Source organism: Kogia breviceps, chromosome 9, assembly GCF_026419965.1.
Source record: "Kogia breviceps isolate mKogBre1 chromosome 9, mKogBre1 haplotype 1, whole genome shotgun sequence".
Lineage (NCBI taxonomy): Eukaryota > Metazoa > Chordata > Mammalia > Artiodactyla > Physeteridae > Kogia > Kogia breviceps.
The window spans coordinates 56848547-56861574 of NC_081318.1; the positions used below are offsets into that span (position 1 = coordinate 56848547).

General features: G+C 37.8%; 1 protein-coding gene across 1 annotated transcript in view; it reads left to right on the forward strand.

The window, feature by feature from the left end:
- ANKIB1 (ankyrin repeat and IBR domain containing 1) overlaps positions 1-13028 on the forward strand; it is a 194872-nt gene that overhangs the window by 60424 nt on the left and 121420 nt on the right. The gene's annotated exons all lie outside the window — the stretch shown is intronic.

Consider the following 13028-nt stretch of genomic DNA (forward strand, 5'->3'; position numbering starts at 1 on the left):
TGTCCTCCCTTTTTTTATGTTTGTACCCCGGACCTCACAGCTTCCCCCGCCCATTCTTTGAGACGTGGAAAGCCATGGGTTCGGCTGTTCTCGAGAGCTCGAGAGTCTTGAGAGGGTAGATGGATGAAAGTGAAGAGCTATGAGGGGTGGGGATAGGGGCACATAGCTCTAGGGAACCTTTATTTTTGCATCTTCTGCCACCACAAAAGAATGGGCCTTTCCCCTAGACCTTCATTCCTCTCCCTTCCTGTGTATAAGCTGTTTTCTGTACGTTGCTGTTTGAGTCGCAGGAAACTGGAATTAGAGCTGTAAATTAAGATATCCCGAGGAGGTTTTGAGGATGTCTCACAAGCTCTATTCACACGAAGTGGCATATTGAACAACCTTGTATTGAAACGAAGACCCATTCCAGGGGAGACTTACTAGTAGGTCTGAGAAATCAATGTGAAAACAAAAGTCTGATGTTTCAGATGTGTTTTGGATACCTTTAGATAATTTTTTAGTGTGTTGAATTTATATTTAATTCTTAATTTAAAGTGTGTGTGTATGATGTGAAAATCTTTGTATTGGAAGTTTTTGCTTTGTTAGTGGTTAAAAAAACTAAAGTGATTTTTGATCATGTCAGATTATATTTGTCAAGATATTATCTTAAATCCTTAATTCCATAGAGACCTTTTTTTTAAAAATTGATTTGGCTCAACCATTTACAGATGTTACACACCTGTCACCTTCCTGCTTCTTAGTTAAAAAAAAAATTAACCGTGAACATCTTCAATGTCTATTTCCAGATTTTCAACTAGGCATTTTTTCTCGTTAAAATTTGGTTTCCTTTTTAAACTACCACAGCAGAACTTTCCAGAAATTAGACTAAAAAGTAACTGTAATGCTGTCAGTGACTGGACAATAGTTCTTAGTTGACTTCATGCATTTTGTACTTTTCCAGGTACTGTAGGAAGCAAATGATAATTTAAGAATGATTTTCCTCTGTTAACTACAGGTTCTTTGTTATTGTTCTCTAAATTACTCTTTAGTGGAGACTGGTAGCTTTGGTTATTTTTTTCAGAAAACGTCATTTTGTTCAGAAAGGTAAATGTGTTTAATAATGATTTTTTTGTTTTCAAAACCTTCTAGAAGTTGATTTGAGGTTATTATTTGATTTGTAACTACACATTGTTCACAAATTTTAGTTTGAACTAGGCTTAAAAGATGTATCTCCAGCTATCTCTCTGGAATTGTACTTACCAGCTTGTGTCAGAAGGCAAGCACTGCACAGAGTTGAATGTATTAAGGGTGTGGTTTTTGCTTTTTGTAAAATTGATCAGTTTGCAAATAAGAAGAGTGGGTGCTGTAGTGAGGTGATGGGCAATAACTTGAAAAGGTCCTTTTTAGAAACAGTAAATTGACCCCTATTATTCTTGGACGTAGGGTGGAAAAGATAGGACTGTATTTTCACATTATGCTTTTTCCCTTGCCCATTGCACTGGGAATTTTGAGTTTTCAATATGAAAGTGTTCTGAAACCATGCAGACTGTGCCATAAGTGTGGGCTCTATCAGGTGGCTGCTGAGACACGGGAGAGAAGTTTTGTTTGCTACTCTTATACTCCTATAGCACTGCCCACTTTTGAGAGGAGAGTTGGTTTTATTTCTTTCCTTTTCCTTTTCTGGGGTACACTTGAACTTGTGAAAGTGAAATATGTGTATTTACAACTTACTTGTAGGTAAAAGCTCAAGCTAATTTTCATGTATAAATAGATGGAAGAACTATGAATTAAGTCCGATTCTTCTTGAATGGAAGTTAGGAAAGATTCCTCAGTGTTTTGGGTACTTCTTACCTCTTTGGGTATGAACATTTATTTAGATGCAATTTAAAAATCCTTCTCTCTGGGCTTCCCTGGTGGCGCAGTGGTTGAGAATCCGCCTGCCGATGCAGGGGACACGGGTTCGTGCCCTGGTCCGGGAAGATCCCACATGCCGCGGAGCAACTAAGCCCGTGAGCCATGGCCGCTAGGCCTGCGCGTCCGGAGCCTGTGCTCCGCAACGGGAGAGGCCACAGCAGTGAGAGGCCCGCATACCGCAAAAAAAAAAAAAAAAAAAAAAAAAAAAATCCTTCTCTCTAATATTGAACTTTATATATGACACATTTGCCAAAACAGATTTGAGAGTGACTCAGTCATTATTAAAAAGACCAGTCTGAGAGGATTTTCTGTTCATGGTTCTAAAAATGCTTAGGTATTTTGTTTTCTTTCTCAAAGTGTGATTTGCTTAGAGAATAGTGATTTGGTGACTCTTTACATTTATTTTTTAGACAACCTCAGATTACCGCTTTTTTTTTTCTTTTCCAGATAACTTACTTTCATACTCACTTCATTTCAGTAAACCTTTATTGAATGCCTAATCTGTGTACCAGGCACTATGTTAGATTCTGGAACTACAAGGATAAATATTTTAAGATTCCTTTCCTCCCTGAATTTGCCAGTCTAGATATTTGACTGTGATTTTATCCATATGCCTTTACAGACATCTCTAATAGGTTTTGAAGTTACTTGACCATATTTCAGGGTTGTTTCACATCCTTTCTATAAGAATTAACACAGTAAAGGCCATTTATTGAGCACTTAATTCACACTAGCTACCTTGCATTTAGTTATTACATTATCTCATTTAATTCTTAGAAGTGTCCTAAGAAGTATTTTATCTCCATTTAAAAACCACACTGGGGGGCTTCCCTGGTGGTGCATTGGTTAAGAACCTGCCTGCCAATGCAGGGGACACGAGTTCGAGCCCCGGTCCGGGAAGATCCCACATGCCACAGAGCAACTAAGCCTGTGCGCCACAACTACTGATCCTGAGCTCTAGAGCCCATGAGCCACAACTACTGAGCCCGTGTGTCACAACTACAGAAGCCCGCATGCCCTAGAGCCCGTGCTCTGCAACAAGAGAAGCCACGGCAGTAAGAAGCCTGTGTACCACAAGGAAGAATAGCCCCTGCTCGCTGCACTAGAGAAAGCCTGCGTGCAGCAACGAAGAGCCAACATAGCCATAAATGAATGAATGAATAAATGAATAACTAACAAACCCACACAGGGCTTTCCTGGTGGGGCAGTGATTGAGAATCCACCTGCCAATGCAGGGAACACGGGTTTGATCCCTGGTCTGGGAAGATCCCACATGCTGTGGAGCAACTAAGCCCCATGCGCTACAACTTACTGAGCCTTGCTCTAGAGGCCGCAAGCCACAACTACTGAGTCCGCGTGCTGCAACTACTGAAGCCCGCATGCCTAGTGTACTGCAGCTACTGAAGCCCACATGCCTAGAGCCAGTGCTCTGCAAGAAGAGAAGCCACGGCAATGAGAAGCCCACGTACCGCAATGAAGAGTAGCCCCCGCTCACTGCAACTAGAGAAACCCCACGCAGCAATGAAGACCCAACACAGCCAAAAATAAATAACTAAAATAAATAAATTTATTTTTTTTAAAAAGTCACTTCTCTTGTCCCTCAAAGGGCCTGAAATAAAATCTAATTCATGACCCCCAACCAGACTTTAAAAAAAACAAACAAAGAAAAACCCATACAGATTCTGGTTTATAGTAATGAGGAATGTTGTTTTACTTTTTTTTTTTTTTTTTTTTTGCGGTACGCGGGCCTCTCACTGTTGTGGCCTCTCCCGTTGCGGGGCACAGGCTCCGGACGCGCAGGCTCAGTGGCCATGGCTCACGGGCCCAGCCGCTCCGCGGCACGTGGGATCTTCCCAGACCGGGGCATGAACCCGCGTCCCCTGCATCGGCAGGCGGACTCTCAACCACTGCGCCACCAGGGAAGCCCCCTGTTTTACTTCTTATATGCTAGAAAAGATTTGACGTTAAGATTTCTCATTAAGGGGAAGAACTTGTAATGTAGGTTTAACAGTTTTTAATTTTTTTTCCTGTAGGTGATTTAAAAAAAATTTTTAATTGAAGTATAGTTGATTTACAATGTTATGTTAATATCTGCTGTACAGCAATGTGATTCAGTTATACATATATATATGTTCTTTTTTTAAAATATTCTTTTCCATTATGGTTTATCATATGACATTGAATATAGCTCTCTGTGCTATACAGTAGGACCTTGCTGCTTATCTGTTCTCTATATAAAAGCTTATATCTGTTATCCCCAACCTCCCTCTCCATACCTCTTCCAATTGCCTGCCCCTTGGCAACCACCAGTCTGTTCTCTATGTCTGAGATTCTGTTTCTGTTTCATAGATAGGTTCATTTGTGTCATATTTTATCGGGTTGGCCAAAAACTTCATTCGGGTTTTCCTGTAAGATCTTATGGAAAAAACCGAACGAACTTTTTGGCCAACCCAATAGATTCCACACATAAGTGGTATCATATGGTATTTGTCTTTCTCTTTCTGATATACTTCACTTAGTATGATAATCTCTAGTTGCATCCATGTTGCTGCAAATGGCATTATTTTGTTCTTATGGCTCAGTAGTATTCCATTGTATATATGTACCACATCTACTTTATCTGTTAATCTGTCGATCGACATTTAGGTTGTTTCCATGTCTTGACTTGTAAGTAGTGCTCCTGTGAACATAGGGGTGCATGTATCTTTTTGAATTATAGATTTGTCTGGATATATACCTGGGAGTGGGATTGCTAGATCATATGGTAATTCTATTTTTAGTTTTCTGAGGATCCTCCATACTGTTTTCCACAGTGGTTGCAACAACTTACATTGCCACCAACAGTGTAGGAGGGTTCCGTCTTCTGCACACCCTCTCCAGCATTTGTTATTTGTAGACTTTTTAATGATGGCCATTCTGACTGGTGTGAGATGGTAACTCATTGTAGTTTTGATTTGCATTTCTCTAATAATTAGCAATGTTGAGCATCTTTTCATGTGCCTATTGGCCATCTGTATTTCTTCTTTGGAGAAATGTCTATTTAGGTCTTCTGCCCATTTTTGAATTGGGTTGTTTGGTTTTTTGTTGTTGACTTATGAGCTGTTTGTATTTTTTGGAAATTAAGCCGTTGTCAGTCACATCATTTTGCAAATATTTTCTCCCATTCTGTAGGTTGTCTTTTTCTTTTTTTTTTTTATGGTTTCCTTTGCTGTGCAAAAGCTTGTAAGTTTGATTAGGTCCCATTTGTTTATTTTTGTTTTTATTTCTATTGCCTTAGGAGACTGACCTAAGAAGACATTGGTATGATTTATGTATGTCAGAGAATGTTTTGCCTATGTTCTCTTCTAGGAATTTTATGGTGTCATGTCTTATGTTTAAGTCTTTAAGCCATTTTGAGTTATTTTTGTGTATGGTGAGAGGTGTGTTCTAATTTTATTGATTTGCATGCAGCAGTCCAACTTTCCCAGCACCACTTGCTGAAGAGACTGTCTTTCTCCCATTGTATATTCTTGCCTCCTTTGTCAAAGGTTAATTGACTGTAGGTGTGTGGGTTTATTTCTGGACTCTCTGTTCTGTTCCATTGATCCATATGTCTGTTTTTGTTCCAGTACCATGCTGTTTTGATTACTGTAGCTTTGTAGTATTGTTGGAAGTCTGGGAGAGTTAGGCCTCCTGCTTTGTTGTTTTTCTTCAGGATTGGTTTGGCAATTCTGGGCCTTTTATGGTTCCATAGGAATTTTACGATTATTTGTTCTAGTTCTGTGAAAAATGTCATGGATAATTTGATAAGGATCACATTAAACCTGTAAATTGCTTTGGGTAGTGTGGCCATTTTAACAATATTAATTCTTCCAATCCAAGAGCATGGGATATCTTTCTTTTTCTTTGAATCATCTTCAATTTCCATTATTAATGTTTTATAGTTCTTAGTGTATAAGTCTTTCACCTCCTTGGTCAGGTCAGGTTAATAATGCTTTGAGTAGAAAGATTCTAATTTCATAACTATTAGTATCTTTTATTTACTAGAGCAGATGAATTATATAGTATCAAAATGTAATTTTCAGATGTTGTTTAAACCTTTGAGAAGACAGTTCTGAAGTTCATTATGGTTAACTGTAACACAGATTTTCAAGCATGCATAACTTTTTTTTCATCTAGTTAATTAGTGGGACCAAGAGCCTAGAAAATGTACTGAAAAATGTTTGTATTCTCCAGGAAGGAGAGAGTATTGAGCTACATGAAACCTCTTCAGCTTTTAAACATTCTCAGTTCACTTCTGACAATTCTTTGATGCTTTGGAGTGTTTTAGTTTCCGCAATGAAAATGTGTTCCTTCATATTTAAAAATGACCTTACTCATCTATTAGTAGGATATATGCTTTATTAGCAATTTGATATGGTTCAGTCTAATTGTTTTTCAGACCCTCTCAAATTTTTTAAAGGGTGATCATCCACTGTCAGCTCTTTTCACCAAGTTTCATTTGCATTCTGTTCTGTTTGGTTGGTTTTAACCAAAAACTGTCAACAGTTAGCCATTCTTTAGACTGAGGCCTTTTGCTTCTTGTTATACATTCTGGTTTTTAGGACTGTAGAGCATATAATTATTCCTCCTCCAAGTTCTTAAGAAAGGTAATCCTTGATATTTTTCTATCCTCAGTCTGACATATATATTTTAGCTTAACATACACAGTTTTTCCCTTTCAGTTTAACAGAATTCTTGGTACTTAGATCACTGTGTTGTTGTTTTTTTTTAACATCTTTATTGGAGTATAGTTGCTTTACAATGTTGTGTTAGTTTCTGCTGTATAACAAAGTGAATCCGCTATATGTATACATATATCCCCATATCTCCTCCCTCTTGCGTCTCCCTCCCACCCTCCCTATCCCACCCCTCTAGGTGGTCACAAAGCACCTAGCTGATCTCCCTGTGCTATGCAGCTGCTTCCCACTAGCTATTTTACATTTGGTAGGATCACTGTATTTTCTGATTGGAATAATATTGGGGATAGAATTCCTATTCAAGACATAACTGACAAAAATCATAAACGGCATTAGGTACTGGAACCACAGAGATGAATAAGTCAGAATTCCTTTTCTCATTGAACTGTAAAATGCCTATTTAAAATCCATGAAGAGAAAGGAAAGTTCACTTAAAAACATTGCGATGCCTTTATGCCAAATAGGCATAAAACATTGCCCTCCTATTCATGAATCCCCTCAGGGTATTGTAAAGGAATGTTATGTAAATAAACATATTAAGCCAAGGTTTTTATTCTATCTTCTAGCCTCAGTAGCTGCTTATCATTTGCTGGCCAAGGTTTTCATTCTATCTCCTAGCCTCAGACAGTAGCTGCTTATCATTTGCTGTAACACCAGATGTTCTGTATCACATGTTAATAATCACATTTTTTAAAACTATTTTGAAATAATTTAAAACTTAACAGAAAAGATGCCAGAACAGTACAAAGAACTCCTTTATATCCTTCATTCAGATTCCACCATTGTTAATATTTTACTGCATTTCTTCCATTGCCTGTCGTCTCTCTTTCTGTCTTCATATATATGTTACATATCTGTTTGTATATGTGTGTATAAATACATATGTACATACCCATTATCGTAGTCTTTTTCAGAACCTTTTGGAGCAGACTGTAGAGATGGTATTCCATCACCCATAAATACTACAGTGTCTATTTCTCAAAAACAAGGCACTCTCTTATATAACCCTCCAAGTCGGAAGATAAACATTGGTACAACACTACTGGCTAGTCCAAGGCACCTATTCATATTTCATCAACTATCCCAACAATATCTCTTTCTTTTTTGATCTAGGATCCTATCCAGGAATACATGTTGTATTTAGTTGTTACGTCGTTTCAGACTTCTTCAGCCTCATTTTCCCCCATCTTTCATGTCCTTGACAGTTTTAGGTAGTACATTCTGTAAGATCACCCTGAACCTAGGTCCATGTGATATTTCCTCATGACTCCAATCAAGTCTTGCATTTCTAGCAGGAATACCACAGAAGGGGGGCTGTGCCTATCTCGGCGCATTGCATCCACAGGCATATGATGTCAAATCATGCTGCTACTGGTGATTAACAAACACCTTGATCATATTGGTGGCCTTTTGTATTTGATCAAAATTTGTGGAGAGGTATTCCAAAATTATGCATCTTGATTCTCATCAAACCTCTACTCACTAGCCTCAGTGTAGGTATCAGTGATGACTCCCACCTGAATTAACTACTTTTATAATTATATTTCTCTATTTTTTTTATTCCTTCTACATGTATTAGTTGGTATTTTATTGTATGGTAGAACTTTTCTTTCTCCCCTATTTATTTGTTTATTAAATCAGTAAAGACTTGTAGATTTTGATTTTAGTGTGTTGTGATTTGTTACTATCATTATTTATTTTGCTGTTTAAATTGTCCCTGATTTAGCCAGTGGGAGCCCCTTCAAGCTGGCTCCTGTGCCTACTTATCATGCTCCGATCTCATTCATTGTGCCCTTTTGGCAGAACATGCTGTTCCTGGTTCATCTTGTACTTTGCCTGGTCTAGCCCTGGAATCGGCCATTTCTTCAAAGAGCCCTGTTTGGGTTTTGTTATTGTTATTTGTTTTTGTAAAATATGGTGTTTAAAAACAAAGATTTAGGGGCTTAGTTTCTCATTGCTACTGGGGTGTCATTGCTTATAGGGACTAGGAAATGTATGAGTATGTAAGTATGGTTTGTATACACATACATATATGTATAATGTACTAACATACATCCATAATTATTTCTATATCTATGTGCATGTTATAAAACCAGAAGTTGGTTCCTATACTTCCATTTCCAATCCAATATCCCAGGGTTCTTTCTAGTCTTTGCCCTTTCCATGTTTATAATGCCTTCTCTGGTGGTAAGAAACTTAGCTTCACATTACTTTCATTATAGTTATCACTTGTCCAGTTGTTTTGTTACCATTCTCCCTGCCGTGTAGACCATCATCTCCCTTTATCTCTCCCTACCACACCCTGCCTTGTTGATTGCTGGGCCTGTTGGCCTGTGCCTCTTGGTGGATCCATAAGCCCTCACTGGGCCCATAGCTCTGTGCAACTCCCTGTCTGCACACAACACCCTGTTATCCTCACCTCTTGGCCACACTTACGTTGGCCTTCCTGACAAGCCCTCAGTGCCCTGCATCCTTAGCCAGCATGCTGACTACTTTACATAGCTCAGTATTTCATTAGTTAATTTTTAAGCGTATTTCCAGGATTTACAAACGTACATGTATGTGATGACATATACAACTATGTAGTATTACTATAATAAAACTATAGATTTACAAATATACATATATATAATGAAATATACAGCTATATAGTACACACACATACACACACACTACCTACCTGTGGTAGAATGATTAACGACTGTAAAGTTCTTCCATCCTGGTATGCATTCCCCTTTGCCATGGGGCTTTGCTGCTTCTCCCATCCATTTCTCCATCTCTTGAGTCTTGTCGAGCCTTGTGATTTGCTTCAGCCAATGAATATGGTGGATGTGATGTGTGAGTTCAGAGCTTAGTCCTTAAGAAGACTTCAAAGAATGCTTTCCTGTAGCTGCCATGTAAGGAAACTGGTCTAGCTTATAGGAGGGTGAGAGAACCAAGACACCCCAGTCAGCATCAACCAGCAGACATGAAAGTGGACTATCTTGGACCTACTAACCCAGCTGACTGTTTAGCTGAATGCACCTGCAGAGGAACCAGAGGTGAAAACAGCAAAGAAGTGCCCCAGCCAACCTATAGAATTGTGAGAAATGACATTGTTTTGAGTCACTAAGTTTGAGGTGGTTTGTTTTGTAGCAATAGATGTATGAAACCATATCTGTTTTCATTTTGAACATCTGTGTTGTCTCTAGTCTTCTGTTATTAACAATATTGCAATGAATATCTTGTACATAATATATAATGTTTTAATTTTAATGCATAATGCCAGATTATTTTCCAGAAATGTTGATATAGTTCTTACTGCCGTCATAAAAGTCTGACAGTAACTATTTCCCTCACAAACTATCACTGATGTTTTCTTTGACAATAAAATCAATTTTAAAAGCATCTTATAATTCTTCATTTTCCTAACTACTTGTGAAGCTGAGCATCTTTTGAGATTTTTGTTGGTTCTTTTGATTTTTCAATTCTTTGAATTGCTTATTCATAGCTTTACTCATTTTTTCCTATTGGTTTCTTATTTTTAATTTTTTAATTTAATTGTATTTTTTTTTATACAGCAGGTTCTTATTACTCATCAATTTTATACATATCAGTGTATACAAGTCAATCCCAATCACCCAATCCAGCACACCACCATCCCCACCCCACCCCCTCCGCTTTCCCCCCTTGGTGTCCATACATTTGCTCTCTACATCTGTGTCTCAACTTCTGCCCTGCAAACAGGTACCATTTTTCTAGGTTCCACGTATATGCGTTAATATAGGATATTTGTTTTTCTGACTTACTTCACTCTGTATGACAGTCTGTAAATCCATCCATGTCTCAACAAATGACTAAATTTCGTTCCTTTTTATGGCTGAGTAATAGTCCATTGTATATATATATATATATATATATATATATATATATATATACACCACATCTTCTTTATCCATTCTTCTGTCGATGGGCATTTAGATGGCTTCCATGACCTGGCTATTGTAAATAGTGCTGCAGTGAACATTGGGGTGCATGTGTCTTTTTGAATTATGGTTTTCTCTGGGTATATGCCCAGTAGTGGGATTGCTGGATCATATCGTAATTCTACTTTTAGTTTTTTAAGGAACCTCCATACTGTTCTCCATAGTGGCTATATCAATTTACATTCCGAGCAGCAGTGCAAGAACGTTCCCTTTTCTCCACACCCTCTCCAGCATTTGCTGTCTGTAGATTTTCTGATGATCCCCATTCTAACTGGTGTGAGATGATACCTCATTATAGTTTTGATTTGCATTTCTCTGATAATTAGTGATGTTCAGCAGCTTTTCATGTGCTGCTTGGCCATCTGTGTGTCCTCTTTGGAGAAATGTCTATTTAGGTCTTCTGTCCATTTTTGGATTCGGTTGTTTGTTTCTTTAATATTGAGCTGCATGAGCTGTTAATATATTTTGGAGATTAATCCTTTGTCTGTTGATTTGTTTGCAAATATTTTCTCCCATTCTGAGGGTTGTCTTTTTGTCTTGTTTATGGTTTCCGTTGCTGTGCAAAAGCTTTGAAGTTTCATTGGGTCCCATTTGTTTATTTTTGTTTTTATTTCCATTGCTCTAGGAGGTGGATCACAAAAGATCTTGCTGTGGTTTATGTCAGAGTGTTCTTCCTATGTTTTCCTCTAAGAGTTTTATAGTGTCCGGTCTTACATTTAGGTCTCGAATCCATTTTGAGTTTATTTTTGTGTATCGTGTTAGGGAGTGTTCTAATTTCGTTCTTTTATATGTAGCTGTCCAGTTTTCCCAGCACCACTTATAAAGAGACTGTCTTTTCTTCATTGTATATCCTTGCCTTCTTTGTCATACATTAGTTGACCATAGGCACGTGGGTTTATCTCTGGGCTTTCTATCTTGTTCCATTGATCTGTTTTTCTTTTTGTGCCAGTACTGTATTGATTACTGCAGCTTTGTAGTATAGTCTGAAGTCAGGGAATCTGATTCCTCCAGCTCCGTTTTTATCCCTCAAGACTGCTTTGGCTATTTGGGGTCTTTTGTGTCTCCATACAAATTTTAAGATTTTTATTCTAGTTCCGTAAAAAATGCCATTGGTAATTTGATAGGGATTGCATTGAATCTGTAGATTGCTTTGGGTAGTATAGTCATTTTCACAATGTTGATTCTTCCCATCCAAGAACATGGTATATCTCTCCATCTGTTGGTATCATCTTTAATTTCTTTCATCAGTGTCTTATAGTTTTCTGCATACAGGTCTTTTGTCTCCCCAGGTAGGTTTATTCCTAGGTATTTTATTCTTTTTGTTGCAGTGGTAAATGGAGTGTTTCCTTAATTTCTCTTTCACATTTTTCATCATTAGTGTATAGGAATGCAAGAGATTTCCGTGCATTAATTTTGTATCCTGCAACTTTACCAAATTCATTGATTAGCTCTAGTAGTTTTCTGGTGGCATCTTTAGTATTCTCTATGTATAGTATCATGTCATCTGCAAACAGTGACAGTTTTACTTCTTCTTTTCCAATTTGTATTCCGTTTCTTTCTTTTTCTTCTCTGATTGCCGTGGCTAGGACTTCCAAAACTATGTTGAATAGTGGTGAGAGTGGACATCCTTGTCTCGTTCCTGATCTTACAAGAAATGCTTTCAGGTTTTCACCATTGGGAATGATGTTTGCTGTGGGTTTGCCGTATATGGCCTTTATTATGTTGAGGTAGGTTCCCTCTGTGCCCACTTTCTGGAGAGTTATTATTATAAATGGGTGTTGAATTTTGTCATAAGCTTATTCTGCATCTATTGAGGTTATCATACGGTTTTTATTCTTCAGTTGTTTACTATGGTGTATCACATTGATTGATTTGTGTATACTGAAGAATCCTTGCACCCCTGGGATGAATCCCACTTGATCATGGTGTATGAACCTTTTAATGTGTTGTTGGAATCTGTTTGCTAGTATTTTGTTGAGGATTTTTGCATCTATATTCATCAGTAATATTGGTGTGTAATTTTTTTTTGTAGTCTCTTTGTCTGGTTTTGGTATCAGGGTGATGTTGGCCTCATAGAATGAGTTTGGGAGTGTTCCTTCCTCCGCTGCAATTTTTTGGAAGACTTTGAGAAGGATGGGTGTTAGCTCTTTTCTAAATGTTTGATAGAATTCACCCGTGAAGCCATCTGGTCCTGGACTTTTGTTTGTTGATAGATTTTTAATCACAGTTTCAATTTCATTACTTGTGATTGGTCTGTTCATATTTTCTATTTCTTCCTGGTTCAGTCTTGGAAGGTTATACCTTTCTAAGAACTTGTTCATTTTTTCCAGGTTTTCCATTTTATTGGCATAGCGTTGCTTGTGGTCTCTTAGGATGCTTTGTATTTCTTCAGTGTCTGTTGTAACTTCTCCTTTTTCATTTCTAATTTTATTGATTTGAGTCCTCTCCC